The following is a 25,606-nucleotide window of genomic DNA, read 5'->3' on the forward strand; positions in this document are numbered from 1 at the left end:
TTTTGGCTGCACAGTTTGTCTTTGCACAAAAATCACAGCCAAATTTCAGGTGGAGTTCAGGAAAAGCAAAAATCATCTGGGCCAGACAGGAAGGCCTCAGAAGTCCTTCTTCATCTGGTCTGAGGCTGATCATCCCCAGGCACCCCAGCTTTGAAGCCCTCTGCTGCCTGGGCCCCATCTGCTCCTCTCTGCAGCCAGCCTCCCGCGGTGCCGCCTGCCCGCAGCTGCATGGGGTCACCGATGCGTGTGTCAGCTCCCCGAGCACAAGGACAGGCAAAAATCTTCCCCTGCCCCCCATGTCCGCACAGCGCAGCCCCCACGGTGCCAGGCCAGGTGAGGGACGTGTTTCCCGGGCTGGAAGCTGTGCAGCGCAGCGCTCGGTTCTTTCCAGCTGCGGCTGCTGGAAACGTTCGGCGCCTTCGCCACTTTTAGCTCTGGCGGCTCCTCTTCATTTTCTGGAAAACCTTAGAGTGCTCCAGAGTGTCAGAAGAATGGCAGGCTAAAGGAAAACAGAAAACAGAAAAACAAAACACAACATTTTTCCAATCTAGCTACAGTGGTGGGTGTTTTTTTTTGTTTTCTTTTTTTTTTTTAAAAAAAAAAACATATCTGTTTTCTTCCTGGACCAGACTGGCCCTGCAAATGCACTCCCCACTGTGCTGCGCTCCTAAAATAACTGCAGTTGTTCATGGAAATAAAGCCCTGGGAGATTTGCTCATTTGCATCTCATCAGCCTGACGTGTTGCAGACCCTGCTCGGGGTTGCAAACTTCTGCAGGAGCAGTCCTGCTCACATCTCCACGGCTGGCATGAACCAGATGCAACACTGGGACGGCCGATGCTTTCACGGCGGCTTTGCACATCCCAGGGCTGTGCTGGGGCTGGGGGTGTTTGCTGTTTGCCCATCCCAGCAAGCACAGCAAGTCTTCATACAGCCACTGGTTAAGCTGGGGTTAAACAATGCCCAGACTAATTTGGACATGGGAGAGATGAAGATCTGGATGTTCCAGGTCAGGAAAATGAACAGTCATGGCACTCCATGTTGGAAATCCCTTAAATAGCTTTTTTAAGCCCTTTTCACAAATCTTTTCCTAATCTGCTGTCTCTGTGGACAACAGCTCTCCAGATGCTGATTCAGAGCAGGAACCTCAGCATCTCCTGGTGGCCTCTGACACTCTCTGTTGGCCACCATTGATCAGGAGCCAGCAGGAGCTCTGGAGTTATCCTGGGCACCGGAGCTGGGGCATTGGTGTCCCCAAGGACACCCGCAAGCCCATCCCTGCACCCCTCTCTGGGCATTGCAGTGAGGGCAGAGCCAAAGCAGGTGGCCCCAGAGGTCCCATCCTCAGTGGAGGTACCAGGATTAGTGTCAAACCTCCCTGACAGTGGAGGGGAGAGGAAAGGGAGAGCTGTCCTGCTGATGGATGGTAAAAGTACCATCCTACCTTGCAATGACCCTCCTGGAAAATGCTCTTTTGTGGTGGCTCAGGTCTGCAGCCTTTCTTCTGGAGATGTGCTGCATGAGCAGGGCTCTCTTCTGCTTGCTGTTCCACCTGGGTGCCAAGTCCACGGGGACCCCCTGCCTGCAGCCGCCTGCTGCATCTCAGGGGCTTTCAGCGCCTTTCTCACCATGTGGTGGCCTTGTCCCACGGTGGCAGCAAGCGTGAGAACCCCAAGCACTGAACTGGGGATGGCTCCAGCCCTTATCCTCCCCTCCCGCCTGGCCTCACCGCCAGCTCTTGCACAGCCACAGATATGTTTTGTGGGGACCACTCTGGACATATTTTGCAATAAACCACAAAAATCCTCCAAAAATACAGATTCAAGACCAGCCTCTCTGGGGACGATGCCTTGGTTCGGGGCCACAGTGGCTGCCGGGCATGGCTTGGATTTCCTTTGAAATGACTGAGCTCTGCCAGGGCTTTTGCAACAGGACCCTGCTGCTATCAGCAGTGCAGGCTCACATCAATCGCGGTGTGCTGGCGCTTCTCCGCCTCTCTGCTGCCTGCCCCAGCAGCTTATCAGTGCTCACTCCTCAGCTCGGCTTTTCCCATCCCCATCCCGCAGCCAGCTGGGAGGGCAGCTCTGCGAGGAGCAAGCTTTGGAGGAAGCACAGTCCGTGGGCAGAGGGGTTGGGGTCGAGTGTTGCTGCCTCAAGACCTTCCAAAGGCAGGGGTACTGCTCCCCAGAGCATCAAATTGCTGAGTTTGCTGCAGAGGCTGGCTTCATTTTAATTTGAGTGTCTGTGGGTCACCTTTTCCAATATTCTCTGCTGACCCGTGTAACTGGGAAGCCGGCACGTGGGCAGGAATGGACGTACCTCTTCCAGACACTAGGGAAACCCCAAAAGTACTGGGAAGTGGAGTGGATAGAGAAGACTTTGCCCCAGCCATCCCGTGCAAGGACACCCTTGTGTTTTGGGAGTCCTCACCCTGAGGGGGCTGAACACCAGCCCTGGCCAGCTGCAGCACCTCTGCGCTCCCTGGCCCCTCTGCCTGGTCCTTTCCTGCCCCCTTCTCACCCCACAGAGGGTCCTGCAGTCCCAAACAGCATCACGGCATGAGCGGGGTGAGTTTGGAACTTCTGAGCCTGAGTTGCTCCAACCCAGATGTCTCATCACAGCCAGCACCGAGGCCCTTAGCACACATCCTTCCGCAGCAGGTTTTGGGCAGGCCACCCATGTCTTTTCCTGTCCTCTGGCCAAGGTCTTTGGGAGAACAGGGCACATGGCCACGGGCCAGAGGGCTCGCTGCTCATTTGGGGCTGAGGAGCCACAGGAGCAGCGCTGGGGACTCCACTTCTCTGCCAGTTATGTTTCTCAACAAAAGGCAGGAGAACCAGCTGTGTTTATCACAGCTGACCCCCTCTGGGGGTGCTTGCCTGGGTGGCCACGGGGAGGAGATCTGGGTGGCTCTGTCCCCTGCCAGCGCGAGGACACGGCTCCCCTGCCCCTCCATTCATGCCCCGAGCCTTCTGAAGCGCTCGTGGTCCTCCTGGGAGCAGTCTCCAGTTTGGGACTGAATCCAGTTTGTTGCAGTGTTGTTTCTTAGAAATTGACTGAGCTTCTGTTTTAGTCATTTCCCTGGCTGCTTCGCTCCCGCCTTCCAGCCCAGCTCCTGCCACGGGACTATTTTCATTTCACACACACTCTCATTTTTGCAAGCCGTGAGCTCTTCTGCTCTTGCAATAGCTACACAACAGGCTGGTGCGTGGGTGAGGAAAAACAACAGAACGGGGTATTAGCCAGGAATGTGAGAGTAAAGGGCTTTACCCATGCTCTCCTCCAGTGCTCCTGTCCCCAGGGTGATGAGGCACCTCCTGCGCACGATGGAAGGTGAGCTCACCTGCTGCCCTAACCCTTCCCATCCTTTGACCCTGCCCTTGGGGTGGCTGGTCTGTGGCAGGATTCCTCCAAATGTGGAAAAAGGTCCAGGTTAATATTGCTGTGAGGCATAGCTGCTATCGCCCAGCGCTGGGAGGGGAAGGGAGTGGCAGCCCTGTTATGTCCTACGTAGTGGCACTGTGGGGTGAGTCAGGAGTGGCGCGGCATGCCCACATCTGTGGGGTTTGGTGATTCAGCTAAGGAGGACATCGCAGAAACCATGGCCAAAATGGTTCAGAAACAGGATTTCTATAGCATGGGCCAGGAGCTTGTGGCTGGGGGGAACTTGTCCCTTGGGTCACAGCAAACAGCCTGGGTGCAGGAGGGCAAGGTCCCCTCTCCTGCAGCTGTGGGGGTTGTGCTGTCTAAGGATGGGCAGGACAGGGTGTGTTTTGTGCACATACCCTCTGAGGGGCATGTGAGGATGCTGAGAAAGACAGACCTGTCCTTCAGCTCCTCCCTGTCCTCGAGCAGCTCCTCTGCATGTGGAGTGTGTGCATGCTGCCTCCCAGGGACGGGCTCTGAGCTCCTCTGCTGGATGGGTCAGACTCGCAGGACCCAGGGCTCCTGTGTACCAGAGCTGGAGAAAGCAGACCCCAAAGAAGCCTCTACCCAACCAGGGCCCCTCAAAGAAGGAGGGCTGGCTACATTTGCACATCCCAGGAGGATAACCCTGGTCTGCACTGGTATTGCCTGGGCCAGCCCGGGTGGTCCTGCAAGTGTTTCCAGGGCATGGTGTGAAGAGAGGAGCTTTAGAGCATCTACCAGGGCATGTGCTTGTGTGATGGATAGGCCATGGCCCATGAAGACACCAAGCAGACAGGGCAGCCTGCTGTCCTTCCTCGCAGGAGCAATGGGATTTTCCTAAAACATCCCTTTTGATGTCCAGTGTAGGCTGGTTGGACAGAAGAAGGCTGAGGGAGAGGGTGTTGGCAGACACTTGTAGCACTCCTGGATCTAATCCAGCCCTGAGTGTGTCTGGCGGGCACCCCCAGTTGACCCCAGCATGACTTGGAGGCACTTACCTCCACTGACCACATGACAGAGTTCCTAATTCTCCCTGGGTCTGGACCACTCAGCAGGACAGGAGAGCTGTGTCCGTGTGTCTGCTAGCAGAGCCCTGGGAAAGCTTCCCTGCACAGCTGCTGCTGAGCGAGCCCCTCGCAGCAGGCAAATGGAAACCCATGTCCCTTGGCTTCCCTGCACTCAGCATTTAGGTCTTTGTTCATGCCAGTCAGGCTCAGAGAGACAAAAGGCTTGGGTGGTGCCTGCAGGATGGGCACCTAGCAGGGCTGGGGGCAAGGACATGCACCAGGCTCCCAGTGGGGCATGGACAGAATCACAGAATCACGGAATTGCAGAATCACAGAATGGCTCAGGTTGGAAAGGACCTTAAAGCCCATCCACCTCCAACCCCCCTGCCATAGCAGGGACACCTCCCACCAGATCAGGTTGCCCATGGCCTTGTCCAGCCTGGCATTAAACACCTCCAGGGATGGGGCACAGCTAATCTAAATCCCATCTTTCAGCTTAAAGCTGTCCGCCCTTTTCCTGTCGTTGCCTGCCCAAGCAAACAATGCTCTCAGGTGAATCATATTGGAGGTCAGCACCTGACCAAGCTTCAATGGAAAGCACTGATCGGGTGCTGTTTTGCCTTAAAACGACAAGGTGTAGCCTGGGGGTGATGCAGCAGCTGCTTAGCAAGAAAGTAGTGCAGGGGCTGGGCTCAAGGTCAGCGGTCCTGAGAGAACCTAGACGGCCCTGACAAGTGTGTGAGGAACGCTGCTGGGATCTGCACAGCACAACCCAGGGGAGAGCGGTGTGGTCCCAGGGGACCCCGTCTGAGCTGCACCGGAGCAGCAGGCTGCGGTGATGCTGTAAGCTGCTGTGCAGGTTTCCTTCCAGGGCAATCCTCCTTGGACCCAGCAGCATGAGTGAGACCTGAGCCCACCTCCGGTGACGGCCTGCTCTTGCCACCATCTGTTCAGCTGATCCTTCCTCCACTTTCCACTGATTTTTGGTGGTGCTGCTGCCTCATGCTCTTTTCTTCAGCCCACGGACTTCTTGCCCCATAGCAGTCTCTGCTGCCAACACCTTGGTTTCTTTTTTTTTTTTTTTTTGGCAAATACAAACCAGGCTGGAGGCTTCCAGGTTGTTTCTGCAGGGTGAAGACTATAGCACATCATTTTCTCTTGCTGATGGCAAGTTTTAAAGCCTTCAGGGGTGAGGTTTGTGTTTGAGTGTTTTTAAAGCAGCTGAGGGTGTTGTTTGTCTGTGGCTGCATCTGTTCGCTCTCTGTTCCTGGGGGGTCGGTACCCGAGGATTGGTCTGGGCTGCAGCATGGGGTTCTGCTCTGCAGGGCTCCCTTCAGAGGGATGATACCTGGTTGGGGAGCCAGCAGATGGCCTGAGTATTTGGTTCCCCATCTGCCCTAGGGTTTGCCACAGGCTCTGGAAAGTGAGTTTACTGAAAAAAAAGCTGAACTCAACTCTACCTAGGCACAGGCAAAGGGAGCAGGGCAGTGCTGGTCTTGGATGGCCTGACCCAAAAGCTGGTCACAGCAGAGCTGCTGCGCAGACCTTACTTGCAGTTGGCTCAGCGTCTTGTAGCAGCCATCTGGACTTCCTCGTCAGTCCTTCCTCAGGACCTTGATGCTGCATTTGCAGCAGTTTCCAAAAGAAATAGCCTTGAGCTCTGCAGCTAAGCTCCAGCTGGGCATGAAATGGGAGTCACAACTGGGCAAGAGGCCAGCACGAGGCTCAAGAGCATCCTCTGATGCTTGCGCAAGGGAGATGACTGGGAAGTGGCACTGTGAGTCTGGGTCCATTTGCATCTGGGCTTTGTGGGGGAAGTTCCCTGCAGTTAAGGTTTCAAAAAGAGCCTGCAAGCAGCACAGGCCACTGTGCACATGCAGAGATTGGTCCCATGCCTGTGTGTCCTGTGTCTGCAGGGCAGGGACAGCCCCATTCCTTTGCCATTGCAGTTCCCAACAATGTGGAAGCGATTTAAAGCACATGCCACGAGCTGCTGAGGCTTGCCCGTGATCGGGATGCCAGGGTGGGACTGGCTCTGTAAAGCACTGTCTGTCCTGTGCCAGTGGAGACCTCCCCAGCGGTCCCACAGCTCTGGGCTGCCTCAGAACTTCCGTGGATGACCCCAGGAGATGGGGCTGGTTCCTGGCTTGCAAAGCAAGCAGGGGTGTGTAACCCCTGTTGGGCTGGGGAGAAAAATCCCTGCAGGATGGCTGTCTCCATGCTGCACACCGAGCGGGAGGAGGGCTGAGCTGCACGCCCTGCCTGCACTGTCCCATCTCTGGGGCTGCTCCAGAAAAATGTGCTGTGTGGCCAGGCCAGTTCCCTGGGGCACAGTCTCCCTTTGCTGGCCTTCAAAGAGCAACATTTCTGGTGGTAGAAAAAGTCCTCAGCAACGCCAACCTGCATGGGCAGCAAGCGGGATGTATGGCAGGGGGTGCGGAGGGAGGAACAGACGTGCTATCCGCAGCCACTTTCAGAGGAAGATTCCTCAGATACTTTGCGAGGGTGGAAATATTCTAATAGCTGCATCTCAAAGAGGTACTTGTCTGTGATGTGAGCCTGTGTGTAAGCTGGAACCAGAGAACCACTGGAAAGGAATGATTATGAATTTTTAACACCAGAAACTCAGGGGAGTTTAAAAAAAAATCCCTCAATTTCTTTGGGCTCCATCCCAACCTATAAGGATTCACAGGAACCAGCCAGGACATTTAATTCTACATTTCTCCTGAACACACTGGATGTTCCCTCCTTCCTCAGAGACTGCTGGAGATAAGAGCTGTGACCTGGCACCAGCTCTGGGAGCTCAGGAATTTCTAACCTCATTTTCTGATAAGAGCCCTGACAAAGCCCGCCCCAGGATGTTAGAAACAGTCGTTTTTCATGGGTACTATGCAAGGTCAAGTCATCTAGCAAGGACCACCCTGCGCTTACGCTGAACAGACTGAAATAATGGTGGGGAGCAAGGCTGTGGCACAGCAGACCCTGCGCCTCACGGCAGGGCACAGACCCCCCACTTGTGGGTTAAGAAACATGCAGATCCTGCTCACCCAGGAGAAGCAAGGAGGGGAAGGGCATTAGGAGACCTGAAGCTGCAGACTGAGATGCATACGCTGTCCCTCTGCGGTGGGAAGGGACCGCTACCTGATGGGTTTGTGTTGCCCACCCTGGCCAGCAGAAATGCCTCCGTGTCTGGAGTACCATCTCCAGTGAAGAGCATCATCTTCTGGCTTTAGGTTTGATTAGAATTTGGAAACTGCGGAGAAGCAGTGCTTCCCCCACCATTTTGTGACCAAACCCAGCATTTGCATCCTCATCAGGGGAGCGAGCCTCCTCACCTGAGCAGGGCGAGAAACCAGGCTATATCTGAGCAGAGCTGGCTGCCTGCCACCGGCTGCAGATCAATAACCCTGCTTCCAGCTCAGTGTGCCGTATCAGTGTGATGGCCCTGTGTGATTTGGCTCAGCCCAGCAAACTGCCTCAATTTCCTTAAATTGGAGCAACTTCAGGATGCCCTTGTTGCATTCAGCTCTGTTTCACAGCCCAGCTGATTGCTCTGTGCTTTCTGTTGGGTTTCATGGGGCAGACGACTCGCGCAGAGCACTGCGATGGCTGTGATATCAGGACGAGATGTGGTGAGTGTCAGGAGATCTCTAGGCTGGGTATGGCAGGACAATTCCTCCTGCTACCAGATGCAGAAGGGAGAGGCCAGGGCAGGCAGGACGAGCAGGACACGTCAGGGTCTTGCACCACCTCCTGTGCTGTGGTAGCATTGAAAGGTGCTGGAAAAATACTGGTGGTTGAAAACTATCAAGCAGCTGGGCCTATTGCTGCCTGGAAAATGTGGCTTCCACCCCTCATACCTGCTCATTGAGCTGAGAAGGGCCTTTGCATCCCCAGAGGATGGGCTGCTTGGTGGGAAAGAGGTCTTGTTAGAAGAAGGCAGGCAGTCACACTCATCCCAAATACCTCATGTGTTTGCCAAAGGGGAAAGTGAGGAGATGGTAGGCGCCTTGACCTGCTGAGCAAGCAGGCCTCCACGCAGGAGGCTGTGCAGGCTGGGTCCCACCCTGCTGCTGGTGGCAGCCACAGAGGGAACACCTGGGTCCCCGCGAGTGGTCCTGCAGGGGTGGTGCATGGGGCTTTGGTGCTGGCGGCGCTTTCTCGTGCGTGCAGGCTGCTTATTTAGGAGCTGATCCAGCAAAACTCTTGAGCACAGAGGTACCATTGAGTTCAGAGGGGCTGCTCACCTCCTTAAAGGAGGTGCTTATGTGTTTGAGGCTACGGACCCCTGTACGCTGTTTGCTGGATCAGGGCCTTAGGGTGTAGCACAGACTGCAGGATACTAAAATGCTTCAGGGCTGAGATCACTCTTGGCTCTGTGAAATGAGTGTGGAAGATTTATCGCCATTTATCTTCATTGCTGTAGAAAAATGAGCAGTGCTTGGGCCAGAAAGCAAAAATCAGGCTCTTGGAAAAGGAACACAAGGTGGTTCCAAAGCTGCTGTGTACTTCAATGCAGAGTTTCCCCCAGCCTGGCCCGTGCAACGCTCCCGCAGTAAAGCCCCAGCTGCATGCCCATGGGAGATGTTCCTGGAGCCAGGGCTGCCCAGAGGGGCTGAAGCTGGCCATGATGGGTGGCTGTGGGATGTGGAGGCTTGGTGAGAGCCTGTCCCTGCGGAAGAGGGGCCAGGATGCTCTGGTGGAGCTGTTCTGGGGAAGGAAGTTTCACCCTTGGTCTCCCAGGTCACCGTGAAGGGTTCGCCCCTCAGTCTTGGGGTCTGGCCAGGTCAGAGCAGCACTAGCACCGTGACCTGGGGCAACCTCTGCCCACCACGACAGGGTTTGGAGCAATTCAGAGACTTCTGGCCATGTGAAGTGATGACCTTTAATTACATGCAGCTAAACAGTGTAAAGGAACAGCTGGGGAAAGAGGGAGAGTTAGGAGTTGCTGATGTGAGGCCAGAGTTGTAGCGGGCACTGTCTGTAGGTTCACACGGTTGTAGTGTGCATCTCCTTGAACTGGAGAGGTATTGAAGGGAACCTCTGAGACCTTCCTAGACACTGCTAATGCTGACCTGGTTCCTCGGTCTCCCTAGCACCAGGTATGGAGCAGGGCTGGCTCCCTGCATGGGTACTGTGAGGGCTGAAGGCCCTCCTGTGGTTAGGAGATGTTGGACCTTATGCTCGGAGGTTCTCTGGGGAGTGGTGAGGACCCCAGGGTCTGAGCACTGTGGCAGATGGAGAAGGTGGTTACAAGGAGGGTGGCCGTGTGTCCTGCACAGCCAGTTTGGTCTCCCAAGGTCCATCCTGCATCCAAGCAGCAGAAAAGATACTTGGGCTGTTTGGGAGGCACAGATGCTTTGTCTGGGTGCACTGGGATGGCCAACTGAACCAGAGCAGCTGGTGGCTGCTTGGCTGGAGGCTGTTACTGCCACACGGCTAGGTTTGGTTGGGCTGTTCTCCACCTCTGCGGGGAGAGCTGAGCATTCCCCAAAACACCAGGACCCACCCAGAGGCAGATGAAGGCAGGGCTCTGCATGGGAAACCTGAAGTGACTGTCCTTGGGGGAGCCAAAATGTGCTGCCGGGTGTGGGGTGTGAGACTGCCCTTCCGAGCAGAGGGTCTTCTCCCCCATAGACACACCACCCTAGACCTGACATCCTTAGCAAACATCTGGAGATGCTCTTGAAACACGGTCTTTTGATACTGCATGTCTGAGAACTTTGCTAATGCCCTTTGCTACTCTTGCGATGTCTCATTTTTTTTTTCCTTGCTCCAAGGCATATTTTTAGCAAGGAGCTGCATATGCTCTGGCCGCGGCTCTCCTTGTGAGTCCTCCAGCACAGATAAGGAGGCAGGGAGGAAACAATTGTGGCCTTGGTTATTTTTGGCTATGAGAAGATCCTTATTAACAGCATAACTTCTTAATAAACAAAATACCCCTTCATTCAAGGCAAAGGGGAAACAATCGGTCCATTTATCCCCTGCACTAACGAGGCTGCAGAAAAGGAGCTAATGGGAGCTCAGTTGACTAAGCAGAGAAGGGGCTGCAGAACAACAGAGCTATTCTGGGAAGGGCAGGAAAGGCTGCCGGGACGGGAGGTGGTTTCCTCTCCACCAGTTGCTGTCCCCGGGTCTGTTCCCATCCGCTGGTGCTGCCTCTGTGGCCAGCTGGGAGAGGGCAGAGCTGTGGACGCTGGTGGGTTGGAGCCCACCTACCCACCACTGCCTAGTCTTTTCCTTGAGGAGATGTCCAGCCCCTCTGGAGGGGCTCAGCCATCCCGTGCTTCCTTCAGGGGTGGTTGTAGGTTTGGAGAGCCCTTTGGAGCCTCTTTCCTGGCTTGGCCAGACCTCGCTCCCTGCCCAGACCTGGGGCCACATCTGGGTGCTTGCCCCTTGGGATGTCTTGTAGCAACCTGTGGTGGGAGGCAGAAGGACCTGAAATGCAGGAAGGGCCCAACAGCCAAGCCTGGTGAGGGATGGTGGGTTTTTTTTTGGAGGCTGCAGAATGTATACCCCCCTCTCTGCTGCCCCTTGAGTGCTGCATGCGGTGGGTGTGGGCACCCTGGACTTGACTGGTGGGGCCTGGCAGGGCTCTCTTAGTCCCTCTAAACCAAGGGTCTCACAACGTGTGGGCAAGGGAGCTGGAATCTGCAGCCTTTCCTGCTGATGTTTCCTTGAGCACAGCTCTACAGCAGTGGTGTGGGCAGTGGCAAAAGGAGCTGGGGGTGCCCTCTGGCGATGGCACACCATGCTGGGGACCTGGGCCACCAGCTGGTGTGAGGTGTGGAAGGGTGTCAGGTCAGGTCTCTGCAGCTTGCTTTTGGGATTTCAAATCAATGTGCATGTCCTGGTTTGATCCCTGGCTGGTCCCAAGGGTGGGAAAAGCAGCAGTTTCTCCCTTCTTCCTTTCTACCTACACCCCAAAGTCCTTAGGGGACAGAGCCGGCACTTCCCCAAGCCCCTCTACCAGCTGGGGCTGCACCATCCCACCCTGGTTGCTTTTGGAGTCCTGCAGGGCAGGAGGGACCTGTGTCTTCTGCAGCCCCTGGGCCGTGATTTGGGAGATTTTCTCTGCAGTGAGAGCAGCCAAAGGCATCTGGGCGCCTGCTGCGGGTGGCACAGGGACACGTCCAGGAGAAGGCTGGCCCAGCACAGGACGTCCCACACCGCTGCCTCCCGCGGGATCCTGCAGCTCCCACGCTTGTTGTGCCCTTAAACACTGGGGCAGCTAAAAATTATTTCCTGGCATTTCTGTCGAATCAGGCAGCATCCTGGAAAACAGGACCGCAGCCATGCTCAGAGCAGGCAAAATCACCTTGTCTCTGTGCTTGCTGGCCTTGGTTGTCTGGAGACTTTTGGGTACCCTGTGGTTTTGTTTTCTGTGCTGCTCCATGAGGGAGGCTGGTTCACTGGGAAAGGGGCATGCAGAAAACATGAGATACGGATATCCCATAAATCCCATAAACGTACTTTAAGGTGAGGAATATACCTTCTGGAACCAGGCTGTGTGGTCCTCGTGAAAGTCCTTGGGAGATGCCCTTTTTGTCAGTCCCCAGTCTGGCGATGAGGTGACATGGGGCACTGGCTCTGCCACAGGGGCCGGAGCAGCAGGAGATGGGGTCTCTGCTCCCAGCATCACACTCAGATCTCTGCTGAGTTTCTCAACTCTCTCCTGTGCAGTTGGCCAACCTTAAAAAAGAATTAAGTCTCCTCTGGAGAGATGTGGCAGGCTTATTTATAAACACTTTCAAGTACTCTGAACTCTGCAGATGAAAGGGGCTATTAAATTGCAAAGCATGGTCTTCTCATAGATGCATTAACCTTTTGTCTGATATACAGCCCAATTTACTCTGCCATGTGGAGCTTTCCAATTCATTTTGATTGCTGTGACAGCAGACCATTGCAGTCAGAAGGACGTATGTAAAATCTCCTGCAGCAGTAACAACACATTGCAGCAACCAGCCCCTTCCTTGCAACCTCCATTCAGCAGTGGTGTCAGGAGAGATGACTTTCCTGGGAAAGCGTGCACCTTGGAGCAAGAAAGGCAGACTGACAGGATGATAAAAGCAGGTTTTGCTTTTATTTACAAGTCAGAAATGGAGCAGTGGGTGTTTGGGCTGTATGGGCTCGTGGTCAAGTTGATTTAACATAGACTTGGCCTCTTTGCTGGAGGAACAGGTTGACCCTGGATTCTCAGGTACGCCACGTGGCAGCATGAGACCACCTCTCATGAGTTCCCAGCTGTGCCATCCAACTTCTCCCCACATTTTCTGTGTGCTGGTAAACCTGCTCCTGCTATGAACAGTTTTGGTGAGTGACTGCTCCTCCAGTGGTGACTTCCTTCCACGAGATGTCTGTATGACATCTCCACTGAAAGCTGGGGTCCGCCACAGTGGCTGGAGGAACAAAAGAGCAGAAAAAAAATTAAAGTATTGCCTGAGCTGTTATCTGTATGAATCTGCTTAGTCTTGCACTATTCTGGGAGGCTTAGATGTGGTCAGGGCTCTGGCTCTGGAGGAGGTGGGGAGAGCTGGCAGGCAGACAAGCATGACTGGAGCTCTGGGGATGTACTTTCCAATCAAGTGATCCCCCACAAGCTGGGTAAACATCCTTTGATTCCAGCAATGCTCCAGCAGACAAAGAGATCCTGTCATTGTGCTCTACTGGCTCAGCAGGTCCCAGCACCATCACGCTGTTGTCCAAGTTCCAGCTGAACCCAGATCTGACCCTACCAGTAAAATCCACAGAAGTATCCCTGTTGGGCCCAGGGTTGATAGGTTAGCTCTGGAGGGAAGGGAGTTTTTTGTTTGTTGGTCTGCTTTTCTCTGGAAGGGATGATGAATGGCTTGATGGCTTTCAGGGACGTGGCTGGTGATGTTGCCTTGGTGCAAGGGGTCTGAGCCCAGGGGTCCGTGAGACCACAGCCCCACAGCATCTGCCTCGTGGCTGCTTGTCCCCAGAAGAGCAGATGTTTCCCCTCAAAGGTTGGGGTGCTTCTCTGGGACAGTCTTTCCTCCAGGTTCCAGCTCCAGTGTCCCCTGATCTGAACCTGGTGCTGGGTGTGAGCCGGGGGAAGCCCAGCTCATCCCCACCCTTGGGGCTCTGATTTTGGCCATTCTCCTTCCTGGAGGTTTCTGGTTGGTTTGATGGCCAGAATAGGCCGTACTAAGCTATCTTCTGTCAGTTGTGAGGTGATCTGTGGCCATCAGGATAGGGGCAGCCTGCTTTTGCCATGTTTTGCCCTCAGCCGGGGATATTTGTGCCTGGAGGTGCCCCTGCACCAGGCTGTTTTGCCTGGTGGATGTTTCTGTGCTGCTTTCTACCTCGCCAGTTGACCTTCACACCAGGCTGGGGAAGAAGCTGCGCCGCGAAATGGAAAATAACAGGTGGGAAGTAAGGCCGGGATAGGAAAACCACCCCTGCTCTGTCCTTGGGGGAGCAGAGTAACGCGCTCCCTCCTCGGAGGCCCTGGCGAGAGGCCACTTCTGCAGAAAGGAAAACGTCCAGGGTGAGACCTGGGGTGGCGATAGAGCCACCGGAGATCAGCCACCCTGCAGTTAAGGCGAATGGCTCGGGCGCTGCTCCCTGTGCCTGAGGTGGCCGCCCTCACAGGGCAGGGTCTTCCCTGGGATCTGAATGCCACATCGCCTGCTCCTCCTGCAGCCCACAGGCTGGAAGGGATCAATGGTTGCAGAGGCTGGGCTCCTGCATAGCGAGGCTTCAGCAGCTCCTTGATGATCACTCTACATCTGGTCTGCCTACATTAGGTACAGATCTTGGCAAAGGTCATCTGGGGAGCTGTGTCCAGGCCGGGGTCTATGTTTCTGCCCTTCCTGCCATATAGCTGGGGCTCAGCTTGTGGTTCATGCACATGGACACTGGCATCTAGTGCCTTCAGAGATGGCCTGGCTTGTCCTACCTGAATTCCATCTTCAGATCAGGACTGCAGGAGCCCCGGGCTGGGTCATGGCTGTTTAGGTACTCTAACATGTCTCAAACAGAACTTGGTTCCCAAGTCCAAGCACTTGACCCCCACTCCAGGTTGCTGGGCTGTGGGTGCTGCCATACAGTGTCCTTTGTTTGACAACAGGGAAAGCTGGAGAAGTTGTTATTGAGGCAGGTCAGAGTCTGGAGGTGGCTTGGTCCATCCTGCCATCCTGCTTCTGACAGGAGCAGAAGGGCTCTCCTGGAATGAATGGGCAATAAATTTAAAACACACAAGAGGAAATATTTCTTCCCTCAGCATGTGCACAGCCTGAGGAATTCACTGCGGGGGGGGGGGGGGGGGGGGTGTGGGGGCAGTGATGGATGTCGTCTGTGGATTGGAAAGGAGGCTGGAGCCTTTAATGCTACGCTGCTGGTCTCAGGGGCTCCCACAGGGTTAATTCATCTCCTGCTCAGGACTGGGGGAAGAGGTGGCCCTGGGAGCCCTGCAGTCCTGGCTAACTGGATGCACAGTGAAATGCCATTGCCCTGAAATAATGAAGTGCCAGCACCATGGCACCCGCCAGAGGGGGGCTAAGAGTCAGAGCTGTCACCCCAGGTCCCCAGAGCGAGCGAGTGCTTTCAGGGCTGACCTCCGGACTGTAGGAGCTCTCAGGTTTAGTCCTATCAGCAGGAGTGCACGAAGTGTGGTTGCTGAGTTACAATTTTTGTGTGTGAAAGGTGGGGAAAGGCTGGAAGTGGAGCATGAACGTGGTCACTCAGGTGGAGAGGGATGTTTCCAGCCAGCTTGTTGATGTGTCTAGTGAAGCATAGCTGGATGCCTGAAGGCAGGGAGCAGTGCTTGAAACATCTCCTAATTAATCAAGGAAACAAGTTATCCCTAGGGGATGTGGGAAGACATTTCCTAAGTCTTTATTCACTCATCTCAGAAAAGGGACTTTATATAAAGGCAAACAAACAATCTTAATCCTGCTCAGCATCCACAAGCGTGAAAGCAGAAAGTCTGCACAGGAGCCCTGGCCACGTGCTGGTGCACAGCAGCCCAGAGGAGAATGAAAGAAACCTTTGGCTCATCTTGGTAGAGCCAAGCCTGTTTTCCTTTAATTTCTGCTATCTCTTTTATACCGTTTCTGAATGTGTTGCTCCTATTTGACTCTTGGGAATAATAGATGCTTGCTTGCTTACACCATAACCCTGGCTTGTGTTGATGGTAATTTCCCAGCTGGCTGCTAGACTGTGAGTCATTGCATCTTTCTGGCCACAGCAGACGCAAAAACCAGGGACTGAGCCTCTCCTGCAGCCCCAGCAGGCCAGAGCAGAGAGGCACATACCCTGCCTGACTTCCACTTTGCAACCACCCTGCTTCCATGGGAGCTCTTGGTGGGCATCAGCTGCACTGTGGTGCTGAGCAGAGCAGATGGATGTTTTGGTCTTGCTCAGGATATTGGATTCCTTCTGTGAAAGGCTTTTGGAAATCCTTCAGCTCAGGTGTAAGCATGTGGGTGGCAGCAACAAGTGGGTGGCGGTGGGGCTGAGGCTGTTGCTGCTGTCCCCATGGGTCCCCGCAGTGGTGCACGGAGCCTATTGCTGCTTGGCCTCATCCTGTCTGGTGCTGGGCACATTTCATGGGGCTGCTCAGAGGTGCAGGAGTGAGAAGGGAGCCACTTGCTCCATGTCACTGCTTCCAGCTGAGCACCCTGTGCAATGCACAGGTGATGCTGCGTGACCGATGTGGCCCGTGGATGTCCCAGTGGCCACAGGGCTGGGTGAATATAGGCCCCAGGCAGGAGGAGGTGACAAATATCTAGCCCAGTTCCCAAACCCTGCCTCTGAAGGTGTTGTCCCATAGGGAATGGGGGGACTGGCGAGGCATCCCAGGAGCATGGGACGTGATGCCAAAGCAGCCAGTTCCTGTAAGGATCCCAGTTTTAGGCATCTTGTACCACTCCAGCGTGTTTGTGAAACTGCAGACTTCCCAGTACCTTACCCTAATCCTTTATTTTATAATCAAGGAGACCGTTTTAGCAGCAATATAATTCTGCAATTTCATGTTTTCTTCCTGCATCCCATGTATCATGAGGGCAAATCTTCCTCTGCCATCACGAAACTGGAAACAGCATCTCTGATGAGGGATCAAGCTGACGCTCCCATGTCACAGCTTGTGCTCCCATCAGTGCCTTTTTCTCCACATAAAGATGGAGGCATAAATTACTTAAAGACATGAATGCCAAGGATTCCACTGGATACTTCAATTCCCATTAAAAAAAAAAAATCCCAGGAAAGAACTTGAATGATGCATATTGTAAGGCACCAGTGGTGATATGTGAGTAATCCCGGGTTTGGGGCTGCCGTAGCAAGCTGCTTGCCTTGTCAGGATGTTGCTCAGCCCTGTGTGCTCAGAGCTGTGCGGTGCTCTCGGCGGTGCCTGGAGCTGACTTTCCAAGCACAGAACTGCTAACGCGTGGAGAAAGCCCCTTTCGTACATCTTTGCTCACTTACTGCTCCTCTGGCAATTAAAACTAAATGAAAACCATAATGCCTTAAAATCTGGGAAACATCCAGAGGAGGAATTATGAAATCATTTCCTCTCGGTGCAAGTAAGTAATCAATCTCTCTCAGCAAAACTACTTGTAATTCTTATATAATTACACTGCTTTTCATGATGCTAACTAATGATCCACAGCATATTTCCTACCATGATTCTGAATTATTACTTTTTTTTGATGTGGGAATCTTTTCTATTTCTTTTAAAAGCAAACAACTATAATTCCACGGTTTATTTGATAAACAAATTCTAAACATTTATGTATTTCAACAGTAGTATGTCGTTTTTCCTAAACATTATATCATTGCAAATCATGATTCCCCTCTTACATAGCCCCTGACTGCTTTCTACACAAGCAAGATAGGCACTTCTACCATTTTTTTTCCTGATGAATGGTCCAGAACATGCCTAAAAACTACTGATAATGCTGAGATAATAAACACCTAAACTACTTAGCTTTCATAATATAAACATTATAGTGGCGATAATAATAATTCAATATATAACAATAATATAAAGCAATAAATTACATTACAGTGGAAAGGAAAGGACATTGACACACCAGGACTACAAATTCAACCCCTGCTCTTTACAGGTCTTATTTCTTCAAAATTATTGGGCTGTGGAGGAGAAGACAAGTGCCTCAGAGATGAGCACCTCTTATTCTGGAGAGTAGGATGCAGGGCTGGCCGTGGTGGTTCTGCTAACACACTGCAGACTCAGGGTGGGAGCGAGATGTTTGCTGCTTTCTAAACTCAGAGCTTGGTGCAAGAGCAAAGGTAGGACATGCATGAGGATGCAAACAATACTTTGTACTGTATTTAGGAAGATGATGTCTCAGACTGCTGGCAGCATTTACTTCTAAAAAATAAATGCAGATTTTATGCTGCTCTGCTTCCCTGGGCACATCTCACGCTGTGGACTTCATCAGTGAAATTTCTACCTCTTTTCCACTGCTTCAAGTTTCAGCCTCTTTCCTTCACTGAAATCTAAGGGCTGAGATAAAGGAGAAAGAGGGATTTGGAGAGAGAAAAGGGGTGTGAAATGGACCCAAACGATCCCATAAGTCTCTGGAGCAGAGGCAAAGGGGTGGATCTGAGGTCTGGGAGCTTGGAAAAGCAGGAAGAAGCTGAACCTGACCAGAAATGATAACTGTCGATAAGCATCAGCCAAAAATAAAGGTTGATTTTCAACCAGATCTTGCCAGCCCTAGATGCAAGCACACTAGCTGTGATTGTGGACTGTGCCAAGCAGTGTTTGCTCCAAATCTTGACACGATGCCCTTGAATGGTGTTTGTGATCAGCCTTGGCCTGTCTTCCAGAGGAGGGGATGGTCCCCCTGCCCTGCCAGCAGCTCTGAGGCCACCACCCTGATGGGTGCTCAACCCGTTGTGGGCAGCCCATGGCATTTCTGGGTCCATTTTTGCTATCTTCTGCCTTTTCCGAGTGCTGGCAGCCCATCTTGCTCTTCCTCCAAATGACTCTTACTCTTCATCCTCTTTGCAATTTATTCCAGGAGACTGGTTTGTGGTTTGGGCTTCTTGTTGCCTTACATAAATCACGATGTTCGGAAAAGCTGCTTGGCTCCAAGCTGGGGAGTAGACAGTAGACGGGAGTGTCCCCCGTCTCATTGTTTCTTTTTAAGCCAAGATATGATTTTGATTTTAACCCATTTTCTCTTTAGAAACAACAATCAGAAAAGGAGGGAAAATCATGGCACAATGAATGAAAATAAATGTAAGAAATCTTTCTTCACTGCATCTTTCTGCAAGAGCATGAGGAGCACAAATAAAAGTTAGCTATTTTCCCTTCAAAATGCATCTAAACTGCCAATTTTTCTGATGCTGTGCATTGCCTACCTGTAGCAACGTGATGATTTGTTTTGTGTCTTTCAGCCTGAAGCATTAAACCCAGGCACGTTGCACATTGTTTTATCTAGAGGAATCTTGTGGGCAAGAGTGCATGCCAGTGCATTTTGTTTTAATTAGCTTGTCCCTGAAACTGCATAGATGATGAACCTGATTAGTCCTGTTTAAACCAGAAGAGAGAAATTCTTCAAGACTGGACACCTGAATCCTTCGGATTGTAGATGATGGCCTGGAGTAATAGCCCTGGCTCACAGTGCTCTCATGCCTCCTGCAGCAGGCTTCAAAAATACCATCAATACTTGGATGGCACTTGATGGTAATTACAGCTTCATAAATCTCAGTGGTCTATAAGCACCAAAAATCACCATGAAATTCTGCCCACTGCACCCTGGAGAAGTGTGCAGGATCCCATCTGTGTGCAGAGACTTCCTGGGGCTGAGACCACCTGTGGGTGGGGGAAGGCAAAGAGATGTTTTCAGTTGCTTTATTAGGACAATTAAGAAGCAATTCAACCTCCTGGACAGATGTGTCCAACACTTTTGGATGCTATGGGTATCCCACCTTGCTCCAACCATCTCCAAGGGATGTCAGCGTCCTACAGCTTCTATGCCATACATGCCATCCCATGGGAATGTTCCTGCAGCATCCAGGCTGGCACAAGACACTGATGTTTCAGGAAATGAGCTCTTCCTCTCATTCCCAGCAGATCTCTGCTGCTTGAATGTGCCCTTTGCTTGCTCTCTGTAGATCTCTTGCACAAGCTGCCACAGGGAATAGGGAGGAGGTTGGAAGAGTGTCCTGCAGATGTGGAAATCCCATCTTTGTGGATTTTCTTCATCCATCTTTGGATACAGCCCTGCTTGGAGCAGGGAGGTGGACTAGAGACCTGCAGAGATCCCTTCCAACCTCAGTTACTCTCTTCTGTACAGCAGAAAGTGTGAATAAGTCAAAGACGGAGTGAAGTTCTAAATCTGAAGGAAAACCCAAAATGTCGGCATTCGCCCCAGAACAGATAACAGATTTCCACTCTGTAACACTGAGGTGTTTCTTTCTGTTAACATCAGAATATAGACATTAATATAATCACAAGACTGTTTAGCATCTGTCCAGAGCATCAAATTTAATATGTTGCATTACTTTTGAATTAGGACATTATTATTAAACCATTAATTTAAATCAATGAAATGCACAGCCTGTAAACTACAAATGAAACTGCCCTGGCAGAAGCATGAAATTAGAAATCAGACATTTCATTTTGGCCTGCTCTTATGAAAAGTTTTGGTTCCAGTGTGACCACACTCTCCAGTGGGAAACTCGCTCCCAGAACAGCTCTGTGGCGAGGTTTTATGCTGAATTTTCCCATGTGCTCCATTTCCTGCTTTGTGGCTCCTCCTGGGCCTCGGGGAGGGTCTCAGCCTGGTTCACTCTCTAGTCCTGGCTCAGCTGCACTTGGAAGACGTTTGTGTGCCTAATAACACGTGGCTAAACATCATGTGCCTCCTCTGCAGAGCTTGGCACGTCCCCAGGGTTTGATCAATATTGTCTTAGTTCATGGTCACCTTTCACTGCTCATTGCTATTCTGGGGTAAAACCTGAAAAACAGATTATTTTTTTCCATGTGTTCCTGATCTGTGGAGGAGAAACCTTTGCAGTAAAGACACAGAGCAAGTGCCTGCCCTTCCTTGGTGACAGCTAAATTTGTCAGGTACCAGCCTTTTCTTCTGGCTGCAGAAGTCAGGACAATCTCCCCACGTTATCGTCATCCCACCCTGCCTTTCGTGGCTGAGATGAGCAGTCAGTGGTGTGGGCTGGCAGCAGGAGCAGACCAAGCGAGTGTGGACACCTTAGACCTGCCTCTTCTCTGCACAGCAAGGGTGGGCTCACGCTGATTCCCAGGCAAGATGAGACTCGAAGAAGCTCTTTTTGTTACAGTGCTGGTCATGGGGAGAAAGATCCCGGACTCAGTCTTTGGTGGTGGAGTTCACCAGCTGCTTTGCCAAAGGGCTTGGCTGGTTTGCTGTAAATAACTTCTGGAGCCTGACTGTCGTGTCCCAGCCTGTGACGGCAAAAGATGATAATCGACTTCTGGGCACATGATCTCGCTGGCTCCTGTCCATTGCAAAAATACCTCGTGAAGGACCCATTGATCAAGAACTGCCCTGTGTAGCCGGGTCACTTACAGTCTCTAACAATGTACATACAAGAGCAGCCAGGAATTATCTGGCCACAAAGCACTGCTGCTGAGGGAGGTTTGGAGTCCAGAAGAATCCACATGATCAAGGAAACTGAGAACTGAGGCTGGAAGCTGGGCTTCTGCTTCAGCCCCAAGGAGCATCCCAAAGACAAAACTTTCAGACCCTTACGCCAAACAGCAAACACTGGCCAAGGGTCTCCTTTCCTTGCTTTCTCATCCTCCTTTTGGCTTCAAGATCTTATCCACCTTCTGTAGATGCTTCCTGCCAGGAGGCCTTCTTCCCACGGCCCTCAGATCTCGCAGCAGTCATCAGCTGCACTCCTGATGCTGAAGGTAGTTTGTTCTGGTTGTTTCCTGTGCTGCTGCTCCCCTCTCTGATCTTTTCTTTTCTTCATTGTCGTCCCATTAGTTGCCCTCTCTTGCAATGAGTTGCTGGACAGGCTTGCTATCTACTGCCCTTCCCGTGACACGCTGGGCAGGCAACCTTCCCTCCTAATGTTCTTCCAGGTAGCAGAAAAACATCAAAATACTCTTCCAGCCCACACTCAGCTCACCTCACAGGGGCTCAATGGGAGGCCTATGTCCATCTGGGGAGTTACCCATTCCCAAGTACAGGAATAAGAAGGACTAGAGGAAGGACTTCTCTTCTGAACCAACCTCACCTCATCTCCCATGGATTAATGTGAAATTCCTTGCTTTGGTTTTCATCAGTCTAGAGGGAAGCAGTTCTTGAACAGGATCTTAGGGGGTGCCTGTGGAAAGGGGAAAACAGATTTGGAGGAGCAGGAGAGCTGTTCTGTTCTCCACCTCCCTTTGATATCTGAACTTCACAAATATTAGAAAAGTCCACTTGCTGCAAAGGAGAGCCTGAAAAAGCCTCTGCAAGCCCTATATAGGCACTGACTTGTCACAGGTCTGGAGGAGGAGTACTGATCTGTATGGATGGACTGCAGGGGAGGGGGGCAGGACAAAAATGACATATGAAGCCCAGAGCAAGGTTAAAAGATGCTTATGACTGGGGAGAGGGGGTGTTTCCACGGTGCAGTCTTGCACTGCACACTGCCTGTGCTCAGCCTGGGATATTAATCACTCGCTTTCACCAACATCAGAAAAAGTAAATCCCTCCCCCCATGATATAATAATCAGAAAATTCAACAGCCCCAGTTTAGCCAGAGCCAAAAAAACTCATTCTGGAAATATCGCTCCATTTTTCAAAGTCTGTATGCCTTTGAAACTAGCTCTTGATTTTATTGGGATGACTCTCCCTTCCCAAAGAGAGATCCAGCTCTGTCTCTGCAGCCCTTCTTCCAAACCATATGAATCACTCTGGCCTCAGGGAACTGCCACAAGTCACTTGAGCGGCTAAAAATATCTCAGAGGAAGAGGACAAAAATATACTTATGCGCTGCTGTAATGCTGGGCTGAGGAGGGCACGCACTGAATTAACTTGTTCCCTATTCTGGTGCTTCGCTCCCTGTAGGTTTGTTAGTGAAAGCAGATCTGAGCAGACATAGAGGTTTGTAGTAGATATTTTGAGAAAGCTGCTTTTTTTCATGGGGGAGGAGGGTGGAAAAAACACATATTTCAAAGATGGCTCTCAGCTCTGATTTCCAGGGTCTTCTGGCTAGGGGGTCTGTAGTATGGGGGTTTTCTCCCAAGTCGGGAGCGGAGCAAAGCAAGGGGAGCTGAAGTGCTTCTCCCGAGGCCTCCCCTGGGTGGCTGATGGTACACTTGATGGCCTGCACTGGTCTTCAGGGCTGGGTGTTGTGAAGTGGCAGTAGTGATTCACCTCCGCCATAAGTGCCTTCCAGGACTGTGTGCTTATCTAAACTGTTCCCACCTGGAAAATTTCATCCCATCAACAAGAGAAGCCACTGGCAACAAGGGGCCAGAAGGAAAATGCACTGAGTGCCTCTATCTGTTAAGTGTGATGAGTCACCTAGCAGATGCTTTACCTATTTGCTGGCGTGTGAACTTGCAATGGGTTTCTCTGGGGGCTGGAGATGAGTCCTCAGGCCCTCCACAGAGAAGCAGCCATGGGGATTCCCAGGCTGCCCTATGCAGCATGGCCAGGAAAGGACTCCAATATCCCATGTATCTCAGGAGGTGAAAATACCCAGAAGTAAATCAGTCTGTATGGAAAACGTACTCTTCTTTTCTCACAATACACTTCCTACAATGTCCTTCCCCAGACCAGACTCAGCTATGTCCAGCAACATCCAGTCTTGGAGCAAGGACACCTAGAGCGTCAATGGCTGTAAGCACACGTGGGCTTTTGAGCCATCACACTTGGCAAAATGGGACTGATCTTACCCAGTGCCCACAGACAGACTCCAGCTGAAGCCAAATATCTCCTGCAATCGTTTCTGTTCCATCATCTTATACCTTGAATTTATGGCATTGAGCTGGTTTCCTCTCCACTGTTTTTAAGGGGAGCCTGGATGCGTAGCTCAGATGGAGATATCTGCACGCGATATGTTTGCAGTCAGAATGATGAGTCTGTCCCTGCGTATCCTCAGGGGAGTCTATGCTGTCAGAAGACAATATGCCGTCACAACCAGCAATCCCACAACAGCACTGGGAAACTGCCAGTACAATGTGAAATCAAGTTCATAGAATCCAACTGTCCTACACGCTCTGAGAAACGTCACCTAAGTGATGAGAAGCTAACCAAACACTGAAGTCAGATGCTCTATGTGTAAACACATTTAAGAAAATGTTTCCAGCCTGAGGATGGACGTGGACTATTGTTACAGCAGCTATAATGTGTGACTACCTGTGCCAAAGATAACAGATGCTCTCAGTGCTGGTTGCTGTATATAGAATACTTAGGCTTTATTACAACTTGGAAGAATGTCATGTCCTAAATGGAAACTAGTTATTTCTAAGTAAGTTGGTTGTTTCTCAACTTCTGAAGCAAAAAATGCTGAAATAGTAGGGGACAGACATTTAGCTTGAAAAAAGTATTTAAAAAATGGTGAATTAGACTGTATTGTCCTGCTTCAGATGAATGTAGATACTGAAAACAAACCAAAAAATAAAAAAAGTTGGAAACAGTCAAATAAACATCCTGCATGATGATACTTTCAGACTCTAGATCTGTAATCCAAAACCGGCCTGGATTTGTTTATGCTGGAAGCAGTCATATCCGAGTTGAGGATTATGCCATTCGCTTTCCAGAAACAGCCAGAAAATACAACCACTAAACATCATCTCCTGTACAAAGGTTATAGCTGCCGATAGGGCATACCAGAGATCCCCAGACAGCTCATGCCCATGGGTTGATGTCACGAACATCAGTGCTTTGCTTGGCATTGTGGGAATTTATCTTTGAGCAGAGGATACCCAGTATCTAATTAACTTACAGAAATTTTGGGCAAGTGATTTAAGTAAAGTTTATTTCACCGTGTTCTAGATGATTCCATACATCCTCCATCTAGAATGCTGCAGTTATTATTTCTTTTCCCGAGGTCCCTTTTAATGAGATGAGGTCTGAGTACCTGGGGGCAGACTGCTCAGATGGAGAGCTCCAGGCTGCTGCATCCTCGGTTTCTCCAAGAAAAGAGCACCAAAATAGAAAGCAAAGGAAAACAATCCATTTAAGCCCTTTTAACTCATTAGCATTTGCTTTATTTAGGTAGTACTTGATTTCCCCTTCCCAAACGCAGGCAGGAGACAGGCCAGAGCTACACGTCCCTATGGAGAGCTTAGGGCCAGCTGGTGCTTGTGGGCACGAGGCCAAGGAGCCCCAGCACTGGTGCTTGGGTTTCTCTGAGCAAAAGGAAACATGACATGTGGGTCTTGGCCTGCCCTCCAATCTGCTTACCCCATGCTGGTCCATAAGAGAGAGGATTTTTTATTTTTTCTTGGGAAAAACTCATTGGGATGAAGAAAGAAGTTAATAAGCCAAATGGAGACTGTCTCGCTTCACTGTGCCTCTTGGCTCCCTTCCAGCCTAGGCTGTTATTAAATTACCCACCGTGACTCCAGAACACAGGAGCACGGAGCCCTGCGCACCAGCTTTCCTAGCAGCCTTTGTTTCTGATTTGTGCCCATCAGCCCCAAAACATGAGCCAGGCAGTGGGACACCTCCGTCGAGCTGCAATGCCTGGTTCAGGAAGCTCACCACAGATGCAGCAAAACCAGGCGGCAGCTGCAACTTTGGCTGCACACAATGGCACTGCCAGAGCTTTGCCCTGAAGCCGGTAGCTCCCAGGAGCACAAACAGGACAATTTGCAAATTGGAGCATAGCTTTTTGGTTGTCTCAAATGCTGGAGTGTTTTTTTTATTATTATTATTATTTATTATTTTTATTTTTTTATTTCTGTGGTGGGGTCTCCATTTCATGCAGCCAGCATGCCCCAGCTGTCCCTGCTGGTGGCAGCTGCTCAGGAAAAGGGGAGGGCATTGGGGTCCCCCTCATCCCACTGGGGTTACTTCTCCCACTGCAAAATGGTGTTGGGGTCAAAAAAGCTTTTGGGAGGTTATGGCTTTCTGTAATGGAGGCATCTGGAGGGAGTCTCTGGGGAGTGTAGGCATCTTTTCTCAAAAAGATGAAGATGGCCTTGCCAACCCTGCCTTATTTAAGAGGTTATTATTGTTTATAGAAAGGATGACAATGAGGTTTCCACTCTT

General features: G+C 51.4%; 1 long non-coding RNA gene across 1 annotated transcript; it reads right to left on the reverse strand.

Moving 5' to 3' along the window:
• Positions 1 to 17,129: 17,129 nt before the first annotated feature.
• On the reverse strand, positions 17,130 to 24,452 carry LOC308180288. The gene is made up of 2 exons (XR_013940867.1): positions 22,550 to 24,452; positions 17,130 to 21,722 (listed from the first exon to the last, which is right to left on the reverse strand). It is a non-coding gene; the product is annotated as an uncharacterized lncRNA (long non-coding RNA).
• Between the last annotated feature and the right edge of the window lie 1,154 nt (positions 24,453 to 25,606).

This window comes from Anser brachyrhynchus, assembly GCF_964034855.1.
Source record: "Anser brachyrhynchus genome assembly, chromosome: 19".
Classification (NCBI taxonomy): Eukaryota; Metazoa; Chordata; class Aves; order Anseriformes; family Anatidae; genus Anser; species Anser brachyrhynchus.